At 46.6% G+C, this 20,600-nt stretch overlaps 2 protein-coding genes across 2 annotated transcripts in view; one reads left to right on the top strand and one right to left on the bottom strand.

Moving 5' to 3' along the window:
* LOC135911936 (neprilysin-1-like) overlaps positions 1–5,676 on the bottom strand; it is a 78,269-nt gene extending 72,593 nt beyond the window's left edge. Inside the window, exon 1 of the mRNA XM_065444286.1 lies at positions 5,570–5,676. The gene's annotated coding sequence lies outside the window, so the exon portion shown is untranslated. The remainder of the gene's footprint in view (positions 1–5,569) is intronic.
* Positions 1–20,600, top strand: part of LOC135911907 (facilitated trehalose transporter Tret1-like) — a 126,333-nt gene that overhangs the window by 5,588 nt on the left and 100,145 nt on the right. Inside the window, exon 2 of the mRNA XM_065444259.2 lies at positions 2,892–2,926. The gene's annotated coding sequence lies outside the window, so the exon portion shown is untranslated. The remainder of the gene's footprint in view (positions 1–2,891; positions 2,927–20,600) is intronic.

The raw sequence follows: 20,600 nt of genomic DNA, 5'->3' as shown, positions 1-20,600 counted from the left end.
ATCCCCGCTGCAGTTTATGCTCTACGTGGTAAGGATGGAAAGCGCGCTGGAAGGAAGAAATATTAAGTTTGATCCCTCATACAAACAGGCGAGTACAGTAGTGGAACAGCATCTTCCAGGTTTGGTTTATGCGGACGACATCATGTTGCTAGCTAAGTAGCGAAGTGATGTGCAACGTCTGGCTATTGTATGTGGACTGAAAGGCGACAATTTAGGCCTGAAAGTTGGCGTTAAAAATAACATATTATAGTATGCAATTAGAACAATAACCAGACCGTGTCATTACACGGCCAGGAAATACCTCGGGTAAAAGAATATCAGTACTTTGATATATGTATAAACGAGGGCAATAGGTGTATGGAAACACAGGAAAACAATCTGATTCTGAATAGGTGCACGGTGCTCCGGGCTATGTGGAATGGTGTAATAGTGCCACGACTTCCATTGGAAATACAGTTGTTTGCTTTAGATCAAGGGTACAATAAGGATTCGATGGCAACTAAATGTCAGTGGGACGTCTCGTATTGGCGCTCACAGCTAGACTACTAATGAATCTGTGCAGTGTGATGTAGGCTGGGCAAGTATTGAACTGAGGGTAGGTTAGTGTAAAATTTATTTTGAAGAACGACTGAGGAATATTAAAGAAAGTAAATAAATTGTGAGAATCTTAATGTATCTGTAAAGTAAAAAAATTGGTTCGCAGTGTGGGAAAAGAACTCGAAAGCTTACCAGAAAGTATGCGACTGGAATGGTAAACCACATGACATTAAAAACGTCAAACGCAAAATCAGAGACGCTGAGACAATCACATGGGGGGCGGCAATCGGAAAGAAAGCTGCTATGGAGAAACAAAATCGGAAGAGAAACAATCTAGGTTAACTCAAACGGAAGCTCCGCGTTTTGGAAGCGAGATCAGCATGCTTTAGAACGCGCAGTTTTAAAGCAGGGTACACCAAGCAAGAAGCTTGTGCTTGCTGCGGTAAAGCAAGAGAGACAATGGAACATCTTTTACTAGAATGTGATGCTATCTACCCAGCCCTCGGATAGGCTCCGCTGGACTCCCTGAAGCCCTTGGGTTCGGGTTCAGAGATAGCAGGGGGAATGTAAAGACGTCATCTATAGATGTTACTAAGAAGCGATTGGAAATATGGTGGCAGAAAAGTAGGGAGAGCACAAACTACGGAGGTGCATGAAGACAGTGTTTGCAGTAGTGGCACAGAAAATTTGATGTTGGGAATTCTTCGTGTTGTTTTTATGCGAAGCATATTACGAGGGCTCAACCCAGCTCCTCAGGCGCGGCGGTGACCATGAAATCACGTGACACCGTGACGTCACGACAGAGGAGAAGTGGCTTTGGCTCAACTCTTGCAAGACGGGCTGGGTGGGAATCGAACCAGGGTCTCCGGAGTGTGGGACGGAGACGCTACCACTGAGCCACGAGTACAACGCTTCAAAGCGGTACAAAAGCGCCTCTAGTGAATGCGGTGTTGCCTTAGAAACGCGCTGTTTCTAAGGCGTGCGTCTCTTGCTCAGGCGCACATTTCGTTGCCGCGCCGAACGCTGCTTTGCTCGACGCTCACCGCGTCCAATGCGGGGCGCGTAGTCGCTGCCCTGTAGCCCATTGTCTTACACCCCTTGGCGGGTCGACGGGAACGCTGTCGCGTTCCACTCTTGAAGGCGAAGAAGTAATGCATGAGTTGTTTCTTCGTCTAGCCGAACCAAATATAGCCAAGCAACAGCAGTTCACCAGGCTAAACAGTGGTTCAACAACTAAAATAAAGGCTAGTATGCTTCGCATCCTGGGCTTAACCTTACCTAAGCCACAGCCATTTTTTCAAAAAGATAGATATGACGTTAGGTAAAATAAAAACAACAGCTTGGCGGTGCAACCCCCGAACCCCTTTCAAAGGGGATGCTCTTAGCATCCATCCATCCATCCATCCATCCATCCATGCATGCATCCATCTTTCGAGGCAAGGTGCACTGTTGAGCGGAGGAATATATTAGAATGTGGGTGTAAATGTTCAACGAGAAATACACGTGTTATACCTTAATGTATGAGGTTGACATTTAGATACGGCAAGTCATCGTTTCTTACAAAGTAATTCAGTTTGTGTTGCCTCCTAAATTTCTCAATACGGCACCTCTTATGAAGTGCCTGTTAAAGTGTCTTTCTCGGGAGTCACTGATGCTTCGATGAAAGACAACTCTTACTCTGCTACGTTTCCTAAAGTTATTATTTATTCCCGATACAGCCTATATTATAGCAAAGTAAGCAGGAAAGAATAACATTAGTGCATGCCCTTGAGTTTTGGGTTTTCTTTAGTTTCTCAGCGAATATGCAGGAAGTCTTAAGGGCTTCTTTCTGTACCGCAAAACCACCTATATGTTCTTAGTAACCTCCTTGAGCGAGCCGAAAGTGTCGGCTGTGTTCTTATTAATGGAATAATTATTTCAGAATGAGCTCACAAACTCTACATTAGTAATCTAACCTAATATAGCAGTGCAAGGTTCTTAGAACAAATATAAAAATATCATTTTTCAGATGTTTGTAGCGCGCTAGAACTTAGGTAACACCTTTCTTCGAGCTTAAAATGAAACCCAAGAAACCACTACAAAGCCACCTGCGCGCTCTACATTTGCGCCACCACAGGATCAACCGTGAGAAAGTAGAAGGAATGTATTTAGAGCTCTACAAACCTTGTAATGAATTCGTACCCGAAAGTGAATGCAAGCATTTATATAACTATCCACTCTAACGAACTATTAGGGCACAAAATTATTGACCGCGTCTTTAGAAGTCTGATAACAACATACGGTTTCGTCCGCGCTAACAGGTTAGCTTCTCTTTTTATTGATTTCTTTTTTTTTTCTCTATTGCTGTGCGTTAGCTGACTCATCCGGTATGAAGCCGCCAAAGTACCACGTAAGTCACAGTCACTCATATCTAATATAGTCTGGAACGCACGGCAAACATGCCAAGGCCTTGTGCATCATTTTGAAGCTTTTACCGACTCATCAATTGTACCCGTTCACCACACTTACATTGATATTTCTTTAAAATTCTTGATTGTGCATTGTCCGCATGGCGCGTGATGCATGCGGTTAACTGTAAGCATGGAAAGGCGCCAGATTATTCATAACTGCGCCGTAGACCACAAAAAAAGTTAAGCTCCTTTCTTTCACCCCTTTCTCCCTCCTGCCCTGTTACGCGTACATTTGCAATAAGTGAGAGATACATTTAGCCATTTTAAGTCCACTCCGACATGCCGCTAATGCAGGTCTAGCAAGTATTCGAACAAGCCTAAAACATAGCCTATGCTTCAACTATCTTGTCTTTCACTGTATTGGCCTCGAGCTCCACCACTGGAAAAGCTGGCGCCACCGTCGGCGTGACGTGCTAGGAGGGATCACGTGGACATAGCGGCCGCGTCGTCTGCTTCGGACGCGCCGAAGCGAGCTGAAAACGAGTTTGAATTCCCTCGAACGCTGCGGTCTTCATTTAGTGGCGAAATTTTCCCGCTTCGAGTGTCTCCTTTACAACGCTTGAAAGCACTACAATAGGTAGTGGCTGCCTTTGAAGGCGCGCAACATGGTAGGCTACTGCTCGGTGCCGCAGTGCCGGACGCACGTAACGGAGCCCGGTGTAAGCCTTATTCACACGTAGCCGCAGGACAAGAAACTGCGTGAAGCTTGGCTCGCGAAACATAAAACCGGCAAACAGTCATCGGCTACAACTCGGGTACGCAGCAAGCACAGACGCGAGGAAGATTTCTGCTACGGCGCCCGGTCTGCGATGTTCTGCCAACGCGCACTGAGACGCTCGTCCGAGCCCGCTGCCCGACTAATGTCAGGACGATTTGGTCTATGAACTTGCCGATGCTATAGATACTGGCAAGTTCAATGGAGTGGAAAGGTAGCGGTAAGAAGCACATTTTAAAAAAGCATGGCATATGGTCATGTTTGTGTTATGAATTAATGCACTGGATTACAAAAAAGGAGCAGCGGGAAATTGCACGCTGACAACACCGATAAACATACAGTGCGACGCAACTCGAGAAATAATATTGATAGGTCAAAGAATTTACAAGAAAAAAAGATTGAATCGTCGCGACGGCACATCACAGTCCCCGTAGGCATCGAAGTCTCTACAATGAAATTATTTTTGAACAGCTCTGATGGCGCCCACGCAACAATGGTTGCTTGTATACTGTCAAATGCTCATATTTTGCGGCCTGAAGCTCATGGCACGGTGCGAAAACGCGCGCGCGGTGAAAGCGAAACAGTGCGCGGACAAGCATGCAGACGCGCAGTCGGTCGCTGCGAATCTGCGCGATCGCTGCATTGAGGCTTCGTTCTATTACACTCCATTTAGTTATGCAAACACTATAAGATGTTTCACATAGTTTGCTCTCAGCGTTTACTACCTTTCACGCAAGAAGCCGGTTCAGGAGACTCCATCGCGGCGACCGCGCGCAGTGGCGTTCAGTGTACGTATTCGGTAAAGAGATAGCGTCTGTAAACGATTGTGTGCTTTTAGTTTGCCCAAGATTATTTTTTAGACAGTAAGAAACTTCTCTCGTTTCGAAAGTACTTACAGAAATATCCGGGAGAGCTCGCGCGTGGTGTTTTCAGTGAGCGCTGGCAGCAAAATCTATGAGGAGCGCGCCACGTGATCCCTCATACTACGCCAGCGAGGCGCTTCCGATAGATGGCGACTCCGTAACTCCTCGCCGCCAATAGCGTTCTCGAAGCGATCGCGAGGAAAAAAAAAACTACACTCTACACTTTCTGGAAAATTTTGTGACTAACTGCATCTGCATTCGGCTTTGTGCTGGGTCTTCTTCCATCATTGTGTTTCTAGACCACATTGCCCGAAGTTGTAAAAAGTGTCATTACTCTTTTAGAGAAATACAAAAGTTCCGCCAACTTGCAGCGCCGGGCTACGTGGCAACTAGTGGTCTAAGTGTAGAAATAATGTTCGTTACCTTATGGCTGCCGACTTAGCTTCCTGATGTGAATACGGTTCTTCGTAAACTCAACGGAAAATTGCTCCCATAAAGAGATCGAAGGCCTTGGGAATATTTAAAAAAAATTATCAAAAGTAATCTGACACCTCTTTTTTCTAAATATGTTTGGAACTAAGTAACCAATGTGGCATTTAGCTGACCGTTCCATTTCTAATGTTGAATTCTCGCTACCACCAGACTACCTTAATTCCGTGATTGTTTACTTTAGCCAATCTTACTGTATAGGCAATTCAAGAACCTTTCTTTGAAATATCCTACGAGAAAACGTGTTTCCTTCCTTACTTACGGGCAACATCCCGCGCTACAGCAAACTAAATGCTGACGGCTTCTGCACAAAAGAACAGCTCCGACTCAATTCCTGCTCTAGTAAAACCCTTTTACCGATACCAAGAGTTCGATATACTTTTTTCACGAGCCATATCCAGCATACAGTGACACGGTTTCCAGGTGAGTGACTGAGTCCTTCGGCACATAAACCAAGCAGTTCCGTACTTCAGTCAACTCCAGATATTTTCAAGAAACATACTGAAAGCACTCACGCTTTGGCGTTCCTTGACTGCGAGGGGAAATATAGTGGCCCGCTGCGGAAAGCCGTAGCCTTTGAGACTGCTAGCATGTCGCGCAGTTTGGAGGCCCTTTCTTTGCCTATTGTTAGTTTCTTCTACTGAAAATTTCTACCACGTAAGCAAAGCACAATATTCTTTGTCAGCGAAATGGAACACCTTTCGAAAAGCCACAATGCAGATCTTGGAAGGCCGCTGAAGCACGCGTTGAAGGCTTGGTTCGGTAAGATTATCACTACATTTGAGACAAACCTTTTCCGAAGCCTTTTAACTGCGTGTCTTCTTTATTTAAAACGGTTAAACTCGCCTAGCATAAAGCGAAAGAAAACGCTGAACCAACTCGGGTCAGAGTTTCAGAAGTCAGTTGCGTTAAGGTTAATTACCTAGGACTCACTGGTGCCAGGCAAATAAAACATAGTTAGACTCACTAAGTACTCAGATAAATTTTATAATAATCTGCGGTGTAATATTATCTCCTTATTCTGCAGACCTTATTGATGTCGACGACTGTTGTCTCAAGTCACTCAAAGTAAGGGTACAATAAAACCTTAAGTAATTAGGTTGTGAAAGCACTCTAGCTCTGAATTAACTTTACAAAATAAGTACTGACTACCCCTTCAAGTTTTTTGCGCATTCTGTGTCCTAGTATATGATGAATACTTTGTCTCGAGGAATATAGTTAACCGTGCTGGCGTCGAAGCCCAGGTCAATGTTCTACCACGTCGCAAATCTCGGATATCACTGTTTATCACGGTAAAAGTTACGTGGATATCACATGTGAAGTTCACAAAAACAATTGGCTGCGTAAAACGTATGCCGCTGCGCACTACGAATCAAGTAGGCGACGAAAAGGTTGCGGTTTCGTGTTCTACGAGAAGACATGATTCATAGCAATGTCTCCTGGAAGCTGCTCAACAAAAGTCACCGCTGAACGTCACCGATACTACCTTGCACTGCTCAACGCAGGAAAAAAATCTATGGGGACTTTGCTGAGCTAAACTGCGATAGGCGAAAGCCTGTCTATGACTGCCTCTGTTGCTGTTGCCTGAAATGTTCTGCGAATGAACGCCGCTGTGGCCGCGAGCATGGGATGCAAGCGCAGTGTCACCGGATGTGATTGATCACCGCTTTATTGCGTCCACCACGGACTGTGCTCAGACACTCATGAACCACTAAAGGCTAACGCCTTAAAATTTGACGGAACTCATATACGATGACTATCGAAGTATGGGAATAGCCACAACGTGTGATGTGAGCCAAAGCATGTGGCGCGTACTGTGGCTGGGCTCATCTGACGCGTATTTATATGGCCACAATACTCCTTCTGGCGGCGCAACTGTGAAATATGAGCATATCGAGGGTCACATTCGGGACCCATGTTGGCGTCAAATGCTTTCAAAGAAGAGCGGGAGCTACCGAGTGGCATATATTTAGCGGTGTACATAGGCAAGTAGGGGACAAAGAGGTGCTTTGAAGAGCGGCTCACACCCTGTGACACATACTCAGTGGCACGTGCCTACGTGAGAGAGAGAGAAAAAAAAAGCATTTAGTCGAACCATCGAGGTGGTTGCTCTTGAGATCTAGTAGGGGGTGTCCTTATTCGAGGACTCCACTGACCATGGCTGCTCGACGTACTTGCTGGACCCGAGCTTCTTGTCCCGTCAGGGTATCGCCGGTCAGCTGTACCTCCCACCGCTCAAATAACGTGCTAGGCGTCTATAAGTGTTGAGGTTTGCCCCCGCACCCCCACGAGATGTGAAATAGTGTAGGGCGTGTGTCGCCGCACCAGGGGCAGATGCCGCGATATGTATGTGGGAACATTTTACTGTATCTGTGTAGGTTTGGAAATGTGTTTGTGTGAATAAGTCGGAGAGCTACGGCATCTTCAGTGCTGAACTTTCTGTGAGGCGGAGGAGAAATCCTGCGGTTGAGTCGCTGGATATCGAGTCGGTCGCAGTAATTGGACGGCAGGGGCATGAAGGTAAAGGGTGGGGATTGATGAGACGATTCGTCTTGCCCCGCTCGCTTAATTAGCGCTCGAGCTAGGGCGTTCGCTCTTTCGTTCCCCTCCAGACCCGCGTGGCCTGGCGTCCACGTGATTTGATGGTATTCTTGCAGCCTCGGGCCTAGAATCTGAGCCGCCAGCAGCGGTGTTCGTCCGTTGGTAGAGGTACGGCAGGCCTGTTGCGAGTCGGTAATGACATGGAATTCCCTGCCTACCCTGTCTTCTTGCTTTATTAACAGTACTGCGGCTATGGTCTCAGCCGCACCTGGGCTCTCTGCCCTTACGGAGGCCGCGAGGGTCAAGGAGTTGTCTCTCCCGTTCACGGCGGCTACCGCGAAGAGGCCCCCTACAGGGTACGCTGCAACGTCCACGTACGTTACGTACGGGTCACCCTTGAATTGTCGGCGCTGCCTGTCGACGCGAGCCTTGCGTCGTCCTTCATGGAGCTCATGGCTCATGTGCTTCAGTATAGGTTTCGCCTTTATCTTGCCTCTGACCTCAGGCGAGAGTGATCGTTGCCCATCGAAGGCACGGAGCTCCGTTGCCGTTCCGGTCCGGTGGAGGATGGCTCTGCCCGCCGCCGTCTTCTGCAGCCTGGTTTTTTGCGAAACCATAACCGCCTCCGACAGCTCAGCGAAGGTGTTGTGGATCCCGAGGGCCACTAACTTCTCGTTTGAGGTGGTGACAGGGAGACCCACGGCAGTTTTGTACGCACCTCTTATGATGGCATCGACTTGTTCTTGGTCGCGTTTGTTTAGCGAGTGATAGTGATACGGCATGCTGTACGTTATTGTGCTGATCACCAGAGCCTGGACGAGGCGAAGCGTGTCCTCTTCTCGCATGCCCTTGCGGCTTCTTGTAATTCATTTTATAATCCGCGAGATCTGGTTGGTGGCAGACCTTAGGGTTTGGGTGGTGTGGGAGGCTTTCAGGTTGCTCTGGATGCAAAAACCCAGAATCGTAGTCTTATTGCCTTCCGCGATTCTCTGGCCCTCAAGCTAGAGTTCGACAGCGCCGGGGGGCTTGTAGATTTCTCCTCCGTGCACCCGGATCACCTCGGACTTTTCGGGCGCACAACGCATCCCGCTCGCTGCCGCAATACTCTCCACGGCCTACGCGGGCTCTTGAAGGGTCGCCTCTGTTCCTGCTAGGGAGCCCTTGGTGGCCCAGAGCGTGATGTCGTCTGCGTACAGGGCTTAACCTAGGTCGGGGATCTTCCGCAGCTCTGGTCAGCGCTAGAATCGCCACGTTGAATAGATTCGGGGACATTATCCCCCCTTGCGGTGTTCCTTTCTTCGGCACGTCGATCGTATCCGATCCAGTCTGGCCTATTCCGATGGCTGCCGTCCGGCCCATCAAGAACGATTTAACGTAATTAAAGATGAGCTGCCCGCAGCTGATGTCGTTCAGTCCCTTGAAAATGGCCTCGTGAGAGATGTTATCGAAGGCCCCTTTTGGGTCGAGTGCGAGCAGGAGGTGTTCTCCTCCCTTCGCGATGCCCCTGAGAACTTCTTCCCTTAGGATTAGGAACGTATCTTGCGCAGAAAGTCCCGGCCTGAAGCCAAGCATGGTGTGCGGGAAGAGGCCACCGTCCTCTATGTAATGTTGGAGGCGGGTTTCGATGATCCTCTCGTACAGCTTGCCGAGGCACGAAGTCAGTGAAATGGGACGCAGGGCGTCGATCGCGGGCTTCTTGCCGGGTTTGGGAATGGTCACGATTTCCGCGTGTTTCCACTCGTTCGGTACGTGGCCCTTGCTCCAGAGTTCCTCGTTCAGGTATTCGGTCAAGTCCTGGATGAGCATCAGCTCAGGTTTCTAATCATGGCATTGGTGATTTTGTCGACTCCGGGAGCAGTGTTGCGCTGTGACGCTCGTGCCGCGGCACACACCTCTTCCTCCGTGATGGGAGCGTCTAGTTCTGGTCTTGGTTCTCCTTCATATTTTAGGAGGCAGGGTTGTGTGGGGTCGCTACCCATGTATCTGGCTTTTCGGGTGTCAATCAGATCCTGGTCGTTTCCGGGGAACTTGTGAGCGATTTCTAGGAGCGTCCGACTGGTTGTCAATTTCGCATTGTCGGGCTCGATCAGGCAACGTAGGATGGCCCACGTCTGCGCCGTACTCAGGGTACGCTTGAGCGAGATGCAAAACTGTACCCAATTTCGCTGCTTCAGCTCGTTTGCGTAAGTTCTGGCCTCATCTGTTATTTTCTCGATTCATAGACGTAGCTTCCGGTTTAACCTCTGTCGCTTCCACCGTTTAAGGAGGCCCTCACGGGCTTCCCACAGGTGTAAGAGCCGGCGGTCGACTTCGGGCGCCTCGACCGTGCGCTGGATGGTTTTAGTGGTTTGGATGTGGGCGTCCCGGAGGCACTGCATCCATTCCGCTATGTCCGTTATACCGTTTTCGTGCGGGGGGTACTGCCTGAATGCCTCCCAGTCCGTAAGCCTAATTTCACCAATTGTTCTCTTGAGTTTCGGCGTGGATACCGAGATGCTGAGGATGTAGTGATCGCTGCCCAATGTTTCGCCCAGGTGAGCCCATGAGTATGCCCTTACGTTTTTGACAAATGACAGGTCCGGAAACGTGTCTCGACTTACACTGTTGCCTACTCGGGTTGGTTTGAGGAGGTTGGTTATCGATTTGAGGCCCATTTGGTCAACCGCATCGAGCAGCGACCTCCACTTTTGCGTGTCTTGTTGGTAGCCTACGTGAACGATCCGCATATTGACTTCACCAACTTCTGGATCGGCTGCATTTTTGGTAGGTTAGTTATGTAGATAGATAACCTGGTAGTAAACTGGTCTGACTATGCCAAGAACGCTATTCCCAGTAAAAAACATATATGCGTCCTGACCAAAGTGTGGTAAGTGAGCTGCTAAGACCCCTGTCACGCGGGCAAACTTAAGTGCACTTTCACCCCGTGCACTTCGCCGCTAGTGTCATTCGCAGACTGCAAGGGAGTGACACTTACTGCATAGCGGTGCACTCATTGGCGAGGGTTTTCGGAAAACAAACTTGTCACTTTGAATTTCTAAGGTTATAAGACAATAAAATGTGCCACACTGAAAACAAGAAGAGCAACAAATACTCTCGCTCTCGGGATGTTTACGGCCACGCTCCCAATCGCCATCACCACCAATTCGAAAGAGCTCTTTTCTTTCTCGTATAGTAGCACGCCGGCAAAATGAAGCGAGCTAAGTGCACTTGATCAATGTGCGCATTAGTTTGCCAGTGTAACAGGGGTACAAGCTCTTATACACCTGAAAGCGTCAGTTGCACTCCGCGAAAGAAAGTGGTTTCATTGGCTTGTGGCTACCGTATATCCAAACGACGATTTCAGTGCTACGGCGCCTCTCATGTAAGCTTTTCTAGTGGATCCTCGACGCACTGACTACTTCAATCAGATTGATGAAAAAGAAAACATATAGATGAATTCAATTCATAGTAGGAGGCACACGACTATAGAGATTCTATAGAAGGTGTGCTTGCCGTATTTATTCGTTTTGGACTGACCATTTTACCAAAAACATAGTTGATATATAGCTATGACCAAACAAGATCACCCTATAAACGTAATCATATGAACTACACCAAATGCCAGCTGGTTCGACCAACCCGACTCATCCCCGCCACGTCCAGTCTTCTCATTTTTACTCTTTTCTAACTTTTCACCTAGTTTACCTTCTTCGGGGAAGCGCCAGAAGCATTTAAACACAGTGCCTTGTGGGTCCTCGTGACCGCGCGGCCTAATTCTTCCAAGGTAGACTTGCGAATCCAGCCTCCGTATTCTGATGCAATCCTCAACTCGAAGTTTTTCCACTCAATCGAGTACAGCTCGGTGCCGTCCCTCGGCTATGAAGTCAGTACAATTCTGAACGAATTGCCCTAGATAACCATGAAGCCTAGGAACCACATCTGTGGAGGATTGGCGCTGCTGTCTACTTTCTTGAATGTAAGTTAAAGAAGCAAGGACCGTAAATTGGATTCAAATAATGGGAGCGAAGAATGGTCTACAGTCCAGGCTGTGAAGGTGATTTGACAGCGAAGCTGTAAATGACAACTAGAGCGAGTCCCCATTGCGACTTAGGTTCAAATTATTCACGTGGTGAAATGCGCATGTATTTTACCTAATAATTAGCTTAGGACGTTTCAGTGGCATGCGACTTGGCTTGCGCAGCTACTTCGTGCACCTGCAAGGGTGCATCAGAGTGAAGAAAAATTCGCTGCGACTCATATGCGCGGTGTTCTTCAGAAGTGCTCACTATATCTCGTCTTAACATAGCACTGCCAAAACACCAATCATCTGCCAGGCCGGTTCTTCTTTTATACGTACGCAAGTGTAGTTACGTCTCTCCCTGCGTCCCATGCTACAGTTAAGCTGCCATCGTTGCGACAGCTTGAGCAACAGTAATCTTCACCGCGAAATGTATGCGGGGAGTGCTACGTGCTTCGCTTTGCATGTCGGCGCAGGAGCGCCTTATAATCAATTATGTGGTTCACATGATTGTTTTGAACTTGTTCTTTATTGAAACGTATGTTCTTCTGTATGTTGTATGCGTTATTCTAAAGAATGTATGCACTGTTCCTTTGGCTGGGTGCTTATAGCCTCTGCCTTACGGGGGCATGAGCAATTGCATTTGGGGGTATAAGGCATAGATGATGATAGTTTTCTGTCGACGTTACGCCACCAAGAAAACCCGGGATCCCAGCGATCGACACCTTCGCTGTAAGAATGTCCGTGGATATTTACAAGACTGGCGATAAAGAAATTACAAAGGGAAATGTGAACGACAACACAATGGGCAGTGTCTTGCTATTTCAGGCTTGAGCTGGTTGCCTAAGGACGAAAGGACCGGAGCAAATATTTGGAAAGAATTGAGGCGTGTATCTGCTGCAAGGATAATAGAGAGCCCACTCAGCATATCCTAATGGAATGCGAATGTGTTCGCCCAACAAGACCTATGGTCAACTTACGCCTTCCTGGAACACTTGGCCTTAGGGTGGATGGAAGAACCAACCGGTCAGCAGTCGAAATAAGCAAGAGACGTTAACAGTATTGGTGGAGAAAAGACAGGGAAGGGATTAATAGGACCGGATCCATTACAGGCGTACGTAGTGGTACAAGATAGAGATATCCGTTTAAGTTGGAGAGAAAAACATGATATATATATATATATATATATATATATATATATATATATATTATGATGATGTTATATTCACGACCACTTGCCAAATCCTCACCTAGCCTGCTTGAGTAATTCAGGTTTGCTGTACACACCTCTCATTCAAGCATTACATATAAATATATATATATATATATTTATATGTAATGCTTGAATGAGAGGTGTGTACAGCAAACCTGAATTACTCAAGCAGGCTAGGTGAGGATTTGGCACCGTCCCATTTGAAAGTGGTCGTCAATAAAACGTCATCATCATAATAATAATTATCACCATCATTATTAATAAGTGTATTCTTTTGCGGAGGAACATATTTTAATACTAGGGTAGGTCTCAGAGGTGCCCGCGAGGGGATACCGAGTATTTTACGATGGCGCTCGGGGCATTGTTCGGAAAACGGTAGTGATGTGATGCTTTCCTTTTCTTTATTTTTCGGCATTCACAATTTTTTCATTTTATACCTATCTTGAATCCGCCCTTTGGGTAGGTCAGCCTCCATTTGTAGCTTACATAATTGTAGAATGAGGTATCTTTTTTGTCGTTAATGTTTTCCTAGTAAATTGAAAGAGTGAGTGGACGTGGCTAAAGATATAGCAACACTTGGTCGCTGCCTATTCCGGATTTCATTGTCATAATGCTGGACCGAAAGGAAGTGAGGAAATATTACATAAAAGCCACTCGCATATATTACTGCCGACGCGCTTGAATTGATAACAGATGTTGCGGTAGCGTTAGAACACTTGGCTAGGCACGCACATAAATCGCATATGCACAATCAAGAACGAAATAGGCAGCGCAGCAAAAACGATGCAAGCAAGACCTGCTCATAGGAAAGTACATGTGATAGGGGGGAATAAAGTCCTAAATGAAGAAGCAAAATAGTTGCCACGACTCTCACGTAAGAGGTAACTTTCTCTTCTTGAATTTTCAAAATTTCTTCTCATTTTATTCTACATTTTAGCTACACGGGTTACATTGGTTTACTCGTTTTCTTCACTCTATAATTTCCATCATTTCTTCTTGTGTCTTTTTGTTTTCTTTCTTTTTTTCCCCTTTTCTGTGCGCTGTAAAGGAGGACCTCTGTTATCCTTCTCCAATGAAGAAAGTGTAGGCAAAGTATAGCATATCAAATTGATTTAAACAGGCAATGCTAAGATGAAAGAGAAGTCCCAAAACAAATAAAAAATAAAGAAGCAATACTTCGTAGGCAGCGTACTCTATTTACAGAACGGAAGGACCTACTACGAAAAAACAAACAATGGCTAGTTCACCTACGAAGTACATTCAAAGTCACGACGAGAAACACGAAGACAGTAAATTACTGTCCAACCATATTAAAAGGTTTTTTTTTAATCGATCGAACGACAGTATAATAAAACATACCACAATACAAAATTTGTTAGTCGTACTTATTAACGCAACACATGTGGATGTTGCAACTAGCTATGATAACAGCAATGCATGGTAATTTGGCGTGATTGAGTAAAACGTTTTCACACTGGAATTATTTATTGTGACCAAATCTAGTTTAAGCAGTATCGTTTGAGATCTTGGAGGAACATCGAAGAAATACCATTCTCATTTGGTAGTTTATGCCACCTTTCGATACCTGCAAACTTATGCAAACGTCCATACATAGTTATTACAAGGTGCAAGGTTAAAATGTTGAGCGGTAACACTTCTGCTTCCTCGTGATGAAGAATGAAACATTGAAACGTTAAAAAGGTGGTTGTATATCGCATTCCCATAAACGCACATTCCTATGCGCTGCTGACTTAGTGTATGAAATGGCAATGTAAGATATTGTTTAAGTTACGGTGCCGTGAAATTGGTATGTTTGCTCAAGAGCTTTTGTTTAGTGTAGAAGAACGTTAGAAATCCATCCTGAGCAACTGTAGTTCCGTGAAGGGATATACTGAGTAAGTGGTGTTGCAAGATGACGCCAATGCATTATTGCGAAACAAGCCATCAGGCTGTTTAGTTTATTGTTGCGAATAACACGTGAATGATGATAGCAGCAACAACATTGAGGGACGTATTTCCGGCAGAGCTTGAGCCAATGAGTTGATCGACTCTCAGTCTAATATAGTTGCTTCCACGTCTGTCTTTGCAAAGCAGCCTTGCAGCGGAGAGTTCGAGTGATCTGCACTCGCGGTCAGCCAGTAGCCAATAAAAGCCAACATTCAAAATGCGATAACCTTCTGTGACCGCCTAGGTATCCCACATGACTCGACAGCAGGCTTTTAGGAGATCTAGTTAGACATTGAATGAAATAAAACTCATTTAAATCCCCGCTTTTATTTCATCCTGAGTGTCTGCCGTTCATTGGTGCATTGAGGCATGGTCTGCACAGAATAACCTTCATTTGAGCGAGTAGAAAAATTGCGCCTACCGCGTCTGGGAGTAAATCTCCCTAAATATTCCATGGCCCCACCTTGCACACATACTGCCCGCACGGCATTTCCCAGAATGCTGTAACTTTTTTTTTGCGAAGCTTTTGTTGCAGACCCCCTTCCGCCTTTCTTGCTTAGTGTGGCTGCCGCCTCCTGCTGCTGCATCAGTTCATGCATTCTTACCGAATAGCCCACACTCGGCTGCAGGACAGCGGCTCTATCTAAGAGTGATGACTCATACTACTTCGCCCACAACAGTGGAAAGGAGGGGGCGGCGGAAGCCGGCCGGCGCGTGCTAGTCGTTGGCCGCTGGTGGAAAAGGCGAGAGACCCACGACCCGAAGAGTCATGATGAGATACGAGACGCTCATTTGAGGGATTGCCAGTCATTTGTGCGCATGCGCGAGTAAGAGCAGGCGTGAGAGAGAAAATCTGGGGGCTCTTGCTCTTTCAATATATGACTCCGCCTAGGCACTACGGTGTAGGTTTCTTAGCGCGTGTTGTATGCGTTTGTCCCCTAGACATGCCAGCGTTGCGGAGTGCGGTCGAGTTTGTTCACGCTCCGCCGGTGGCTGCCCGCGCGGTGAGGCAGTGGGTACGGACGCCCCATTTGGTGATGGCTGTGTCTGAAGTGGCGAGGTTCGGACTGGTGTTGGATAAGTCGCGGGTCGCTTTTTTCGTCGCGACGACAGTGTGAATTCTTCACAAGAAGTGCTCCAGGAGGGCACATATGTAACCAGCAAACCGAGGCCTCAGGAGAGCTCCTGAGGTTATAATAAAGCAGGTGGCGCAGGATCTCCAGGGCACCCACGGGCAGCGAGGGGATCAAAACTGGAAGCAGGGCGGCACGCGCAGGCCTCGGCTAGCGTCAGCCCACGGACCAGTTCGGGTTCTAGCTGTTGTGTCCCCGTTGCCACTTTGGTGTCCTGGAGGCGCCACCAATAATGGGAAATAATGATACGCTGTTGCATAGAAAAAAACACGATTGAATAAATATAATTACGTCCAGCAGCCCATTCCTGACGCTAAGTTTATCAGTACCGCACTCCGCAACTTCTGCAACACCAGTCAGAACGTTTCCTCTGAAGGTGCGTCGGACAGACTTTCTCGCGCCTGAAGGCGCTGGTGCTGAGTCAGTCATCGTCACCGGTGACCTTTCAGCCACTTGCATTCAACCGCAATTGCTAAGGCGCTCTGCCTTCTAGGTTTTCACTCTATGCGGCCCGCGCTTTAATACAGTCGCTACTGCTCTCACAGAAACATCTGTGACGTTATATACAAGGTACATCGCCGTAAGGCGCGAGAAAGCTATGATCCGCAACGACTGACTTAGCACGAGCGCAGCGATTGCGAGACAATCTGTCCGACACAGCGGTCGCAAAATCGGGCATCAGTGCCTGCCGCTTCACCGTTTTAGCGCGCCGGCAGCCAGCTTCGGAGCCTAAACTAGGTAAACAACTCGACCCCACTCCGCAATGCCGGAACGCCTACGGACACACGCCTACAACACGCGCTAAGAAACCTCCTCCGTAGTACCTAGGGATAGTCATATATTCAAGGAGGAAAAGCCCCAAGATTTTCTCTCTCACGCCCGTTCTTACTCGCGCCTGCGCACAAACGACTGGCGATCCCTCAAATGAACGTGTCATATAATGAGATGGGATGGAGAGAGCACGAAGAGACGGCCTCACGTTGCGCATCCGTTGCGCCGCCTGGCAACCGCGTGGACGGTCGCAACTGCGCCTCCGAGGGGATGTCGGGTACCCCAAACAAATTGCGAAGAAAGCCAGCTTGCCTCTTTCAACCCGTATGACGATGGTTGCGTTCAAAGGGGCAGTAAGCTCTTCGCCAACATCAATGGAGTGTTCGGTTTCACCTTGCACTCACGTAGAATAATCAGAAACACGTGTTTCAGCACACAGTATACAAATTCCAAGAGGGCACGTCTCTGCATTGTCTATTAAGCACTGCTGAATTTACGGTTATGGTTGAGGCTGGTATTCCTACACACGAGGATGCTGGATTAAATCCCAGCAGCAGCGGCCGTATTCCGACGAGGGCAAAATGAAAAAAAAAACATGTTCCTTGTATTGAGTGCACGTTAAAAAACTGCAGGTGAGCAAAATAATCCGCGTACCTCAACACGCCATGCTTGATAATCCTATTGTGATTTTGGTACGTATAACCACGGTATTTATTTCTTAATTAGGGCTGAATTGCAATGTAAGCAGAAACTTTATGTTTGCTAAGTGTTTTCCGGAGAGTGCCCTCTTCCTTCCTTTCTCCATGTGTCACTATTCTAGAGATTATCTCTCGCTCTTAAGAATGTCGTTTTTCCATAGTTAACGACAGTATTGCTTCTGGCTTTCAAAGCCGCACTGATGCGAACACCTTAATCTTTGACTGTGACAGAAATTGTCTTGCTTACTAACGTTCTCCTATTATCTTTATTGGTTCCAAACAAACTAGGCAGACTTCTGCGGCTCCATTCTTCATTGCTTTCGCACATTTGGCGCAAGGACAGTAATTACTCTAGTCAATCAGTTACAGCACTGTCAATTGTTCTCCAGTCTACGAGTATGCTGCTTTCTATGCCTTAGATACTGCGCACAGATTAAGGTAATGTTCAGTCTTGCACGAGATCAATATTCTACGAGAGAAATTCGTTTCCTGTTCGGGGCGACATGCAAATCTCTATGGTTACTGCTACAAGCACGCACATTTCCAGGTTTTTGTTGAGAAGGGGTAGGAAGTATTGCATAAATAACAGAAAGGCTTTAGACTGAGCCGTTAAGGTGACCTAACATTCAGAGCGAACAATGGAATCAGAACTTAGGTCATGAATGTGGAATCTGACGCATGCATGGTTGCATGCTGTGCAGAAATTTTAGATCGCGCGCCGTACGCACGAATGTGCACAGCTGTTCCAAGTTTGTTCGCGAGCAACTTCGGCCGGCCAGCTGTGATCGCTCTTCACGCTGCACTTTGTGTGGCGAACTACCTCCACCTGTTACATCTGCAGCACGGAAGTACAGCACGGGAACGAAAAACTAACAACGACCTCGAAGGCTTATAATCTCGTTTTCCAGGCCATTCGGATTTCACTAAAGCGCCTAGGCTATGGAATATTTCCTGAGATGGGAATTTGTGTACACTGTCGCTTCACTGGCGAAGAAGTGCCGCTGCAGACGTTTTTGAAGCGCACCGACCTCAGCGACCGTTACGCTTGGTGCCACGCTTTATTTTCCTCAGAGCCAACGTACAATATAATTGCACATTGACTTCAATCATTATCAAAGTTACCTAACTAAAACTAAAGCACGTTCACCCCACATATGATGACAAATGCATGGCCATCTGTATGAAAGTGCTTTAAGCACATTCTTACAGCCAATTGTCAAAAAAATTAACGATAGTTTTGGTATGGGCCGCACTATTCTTAAACACGACAGAAAGCAAACCATTAATTATATTTCAACTACCACGAGAATTCCTCGTCTAAATGTCACTATAATAATGCCAGAAGTGGCACCTACAAGTACGTGGACATGTACACCCGTGAACAAAAGTATATGGACAACAGGGTCTGAAAATAAAAGACTAAATTTCTTTGAAATTAATTGCATAAACTGAAAATGACGCGTACACGGGAAAGTTCGCAGTGCCAGGTGTGGAGCGCAGTCTTCAATGTCAATTTGCATTCACAGGTAGAGGGAAAAATCGGCTTTATCGTGCCATCCCTAGTCCGTATAGTTTTGCTCACGGGTGTACATACGTATGTAGATGTGCATATGCAAGGCATGAAGGACACAAAGAGCGTAGACGTTTGTGCCCGTCCATGTTATGTGTCCCTTTACATGTCCATTTGCGCGGTGCAAACCCGCATGTAGAGTAACCTATCCGCTCACGCAAGAAATAGCAGTTTTAACATACTGAACATGAGTAAACAGTAACATTGTCCACCTGCATGTAGACGCTACTTCAGCATTCCAATAGTGGCATTTAAACCAGTCAGCAATAAGAAGCGAGTACACAAAACTGTTACATCCGTGGGCTGTCTTCCCGTCTGAAGAGGATATAGCGCGCAGCTATGCGTCCTACACTGTGTGCGCGCAGTGTTCACTTTGTTGTTTTTTCTCTTTCTATGAGCTGTTTTCTTTACCCACACTGTAGGGTATCAAACTGTCTTTCCTTCCTGTCAATTTCCTTTCTCAAACTTTTTTTCCTTTCATACCCTCTAACAAGCTTAAGACATTAAAAATGTTTGCTTTCCGGTGCTCCCACTCCCTCAATTTCGCGAAAGTTTCCTGTTTGTATTCTTCTGGCTATTAAAAATTACGTCAACAAATACCGCCACGTGTAGAAAAACACAAGAGACTGAAGAAATCAAGTGATCACACTGGAAAAAGTGCGGTGCTGAAACACAGTGACGATTGTGCTAGCGCTTTTTTATTCGTTCTAGATTTACCAGCCAGGGCTGTTGCCTTCTTGGTTGAGTAAGAAGAAACAAGTTCAATCTGGCATATTAATATTTAAACTCATCTCAGATGATGGCCGGCGTTCATCCACACTGCGAATATGACAATACTGGGAGCATGGGGAGGACGGAACACAGTGCAGAGAGTTTTTCTTGTTTCCCAGAGCAAGCGAAGACCTGAGGATTAACACTGGCTTAATGTCGATATTCCGAGTGTCGAAGTTGGCGCTGAGTGGGCAGTCTCATGGTGACGACAGCTTCTTTGTCCGCAGCCACATTCCTTTGTCGGGAACCAGGAGAATGAAGCTTGCTCGGAAGCTTCCGGTTGTCTGCAAAATGCGTTGCAATGACTTTTTAGTGCTCAGCATTACTCACTGTGACGTCTGCTTGGGTATTACTTTACTAAATGGTTTACTTTGGAACCATATCACTTGAAATGGCGCCATAGCGGCAACAAAACTTTCCGCACATTACGAAATGCCACTGTGATGTCACTAAAGGCTAGGAAAGCACGCACTGATCGCGTCGTCTGTGTCTGAACTTCGCGAGTACCATAAACACCAAGCTGTCGCACTAAGTAGGACAAAACGCCAATGGTGTAGTGGCAAACTTTGTGATTCGATCAGTTACAAACTCACTCAGATCAAAGTGTAAGTGGCACAATCCGCTAGCGTCTTGCATATCTCCGAAATGGGTGAGCTAATTATTTTCCAAAGTAATGAGTGATTATCCTGTTGAATATAATATTTTGATACTTGGCAAGATACTAGAAATGTTAAAGAGAAAGTCCTTTTATGAGGAGTGATTATCCTTTTGAATAGAATATTTTGATACCTGGCAAGATACTACAAATGCTTAAGAGAAATTGTTGTTATGAGCTAGTTCAAATGACGGCGCTTAGAAAATTTGTAGCAGCCAAAAGAAGAGTCTACCTAGTGATCAAGTGGGAA

Source organism: Dermacentor albipictus, chromosome 9 (genome assembly GCF_038994185.2).
Source record: "Dermacentor albipictus isolate Rhodes 1998 colony chromosome 9, USDA_Dalb.pri_finalv2, whole genome shotgun sequence".
NCBI lineage: Eukaryota > Metazoa > Arthropoda > Arachnida > Ixodida > Ixodidae > Dermacentor > Dermacentor albipictus.
Note: the sequence above shows the minus strand (reverse complement) of the source record. Positions and strands in the feature narration are given on the sequence as shown.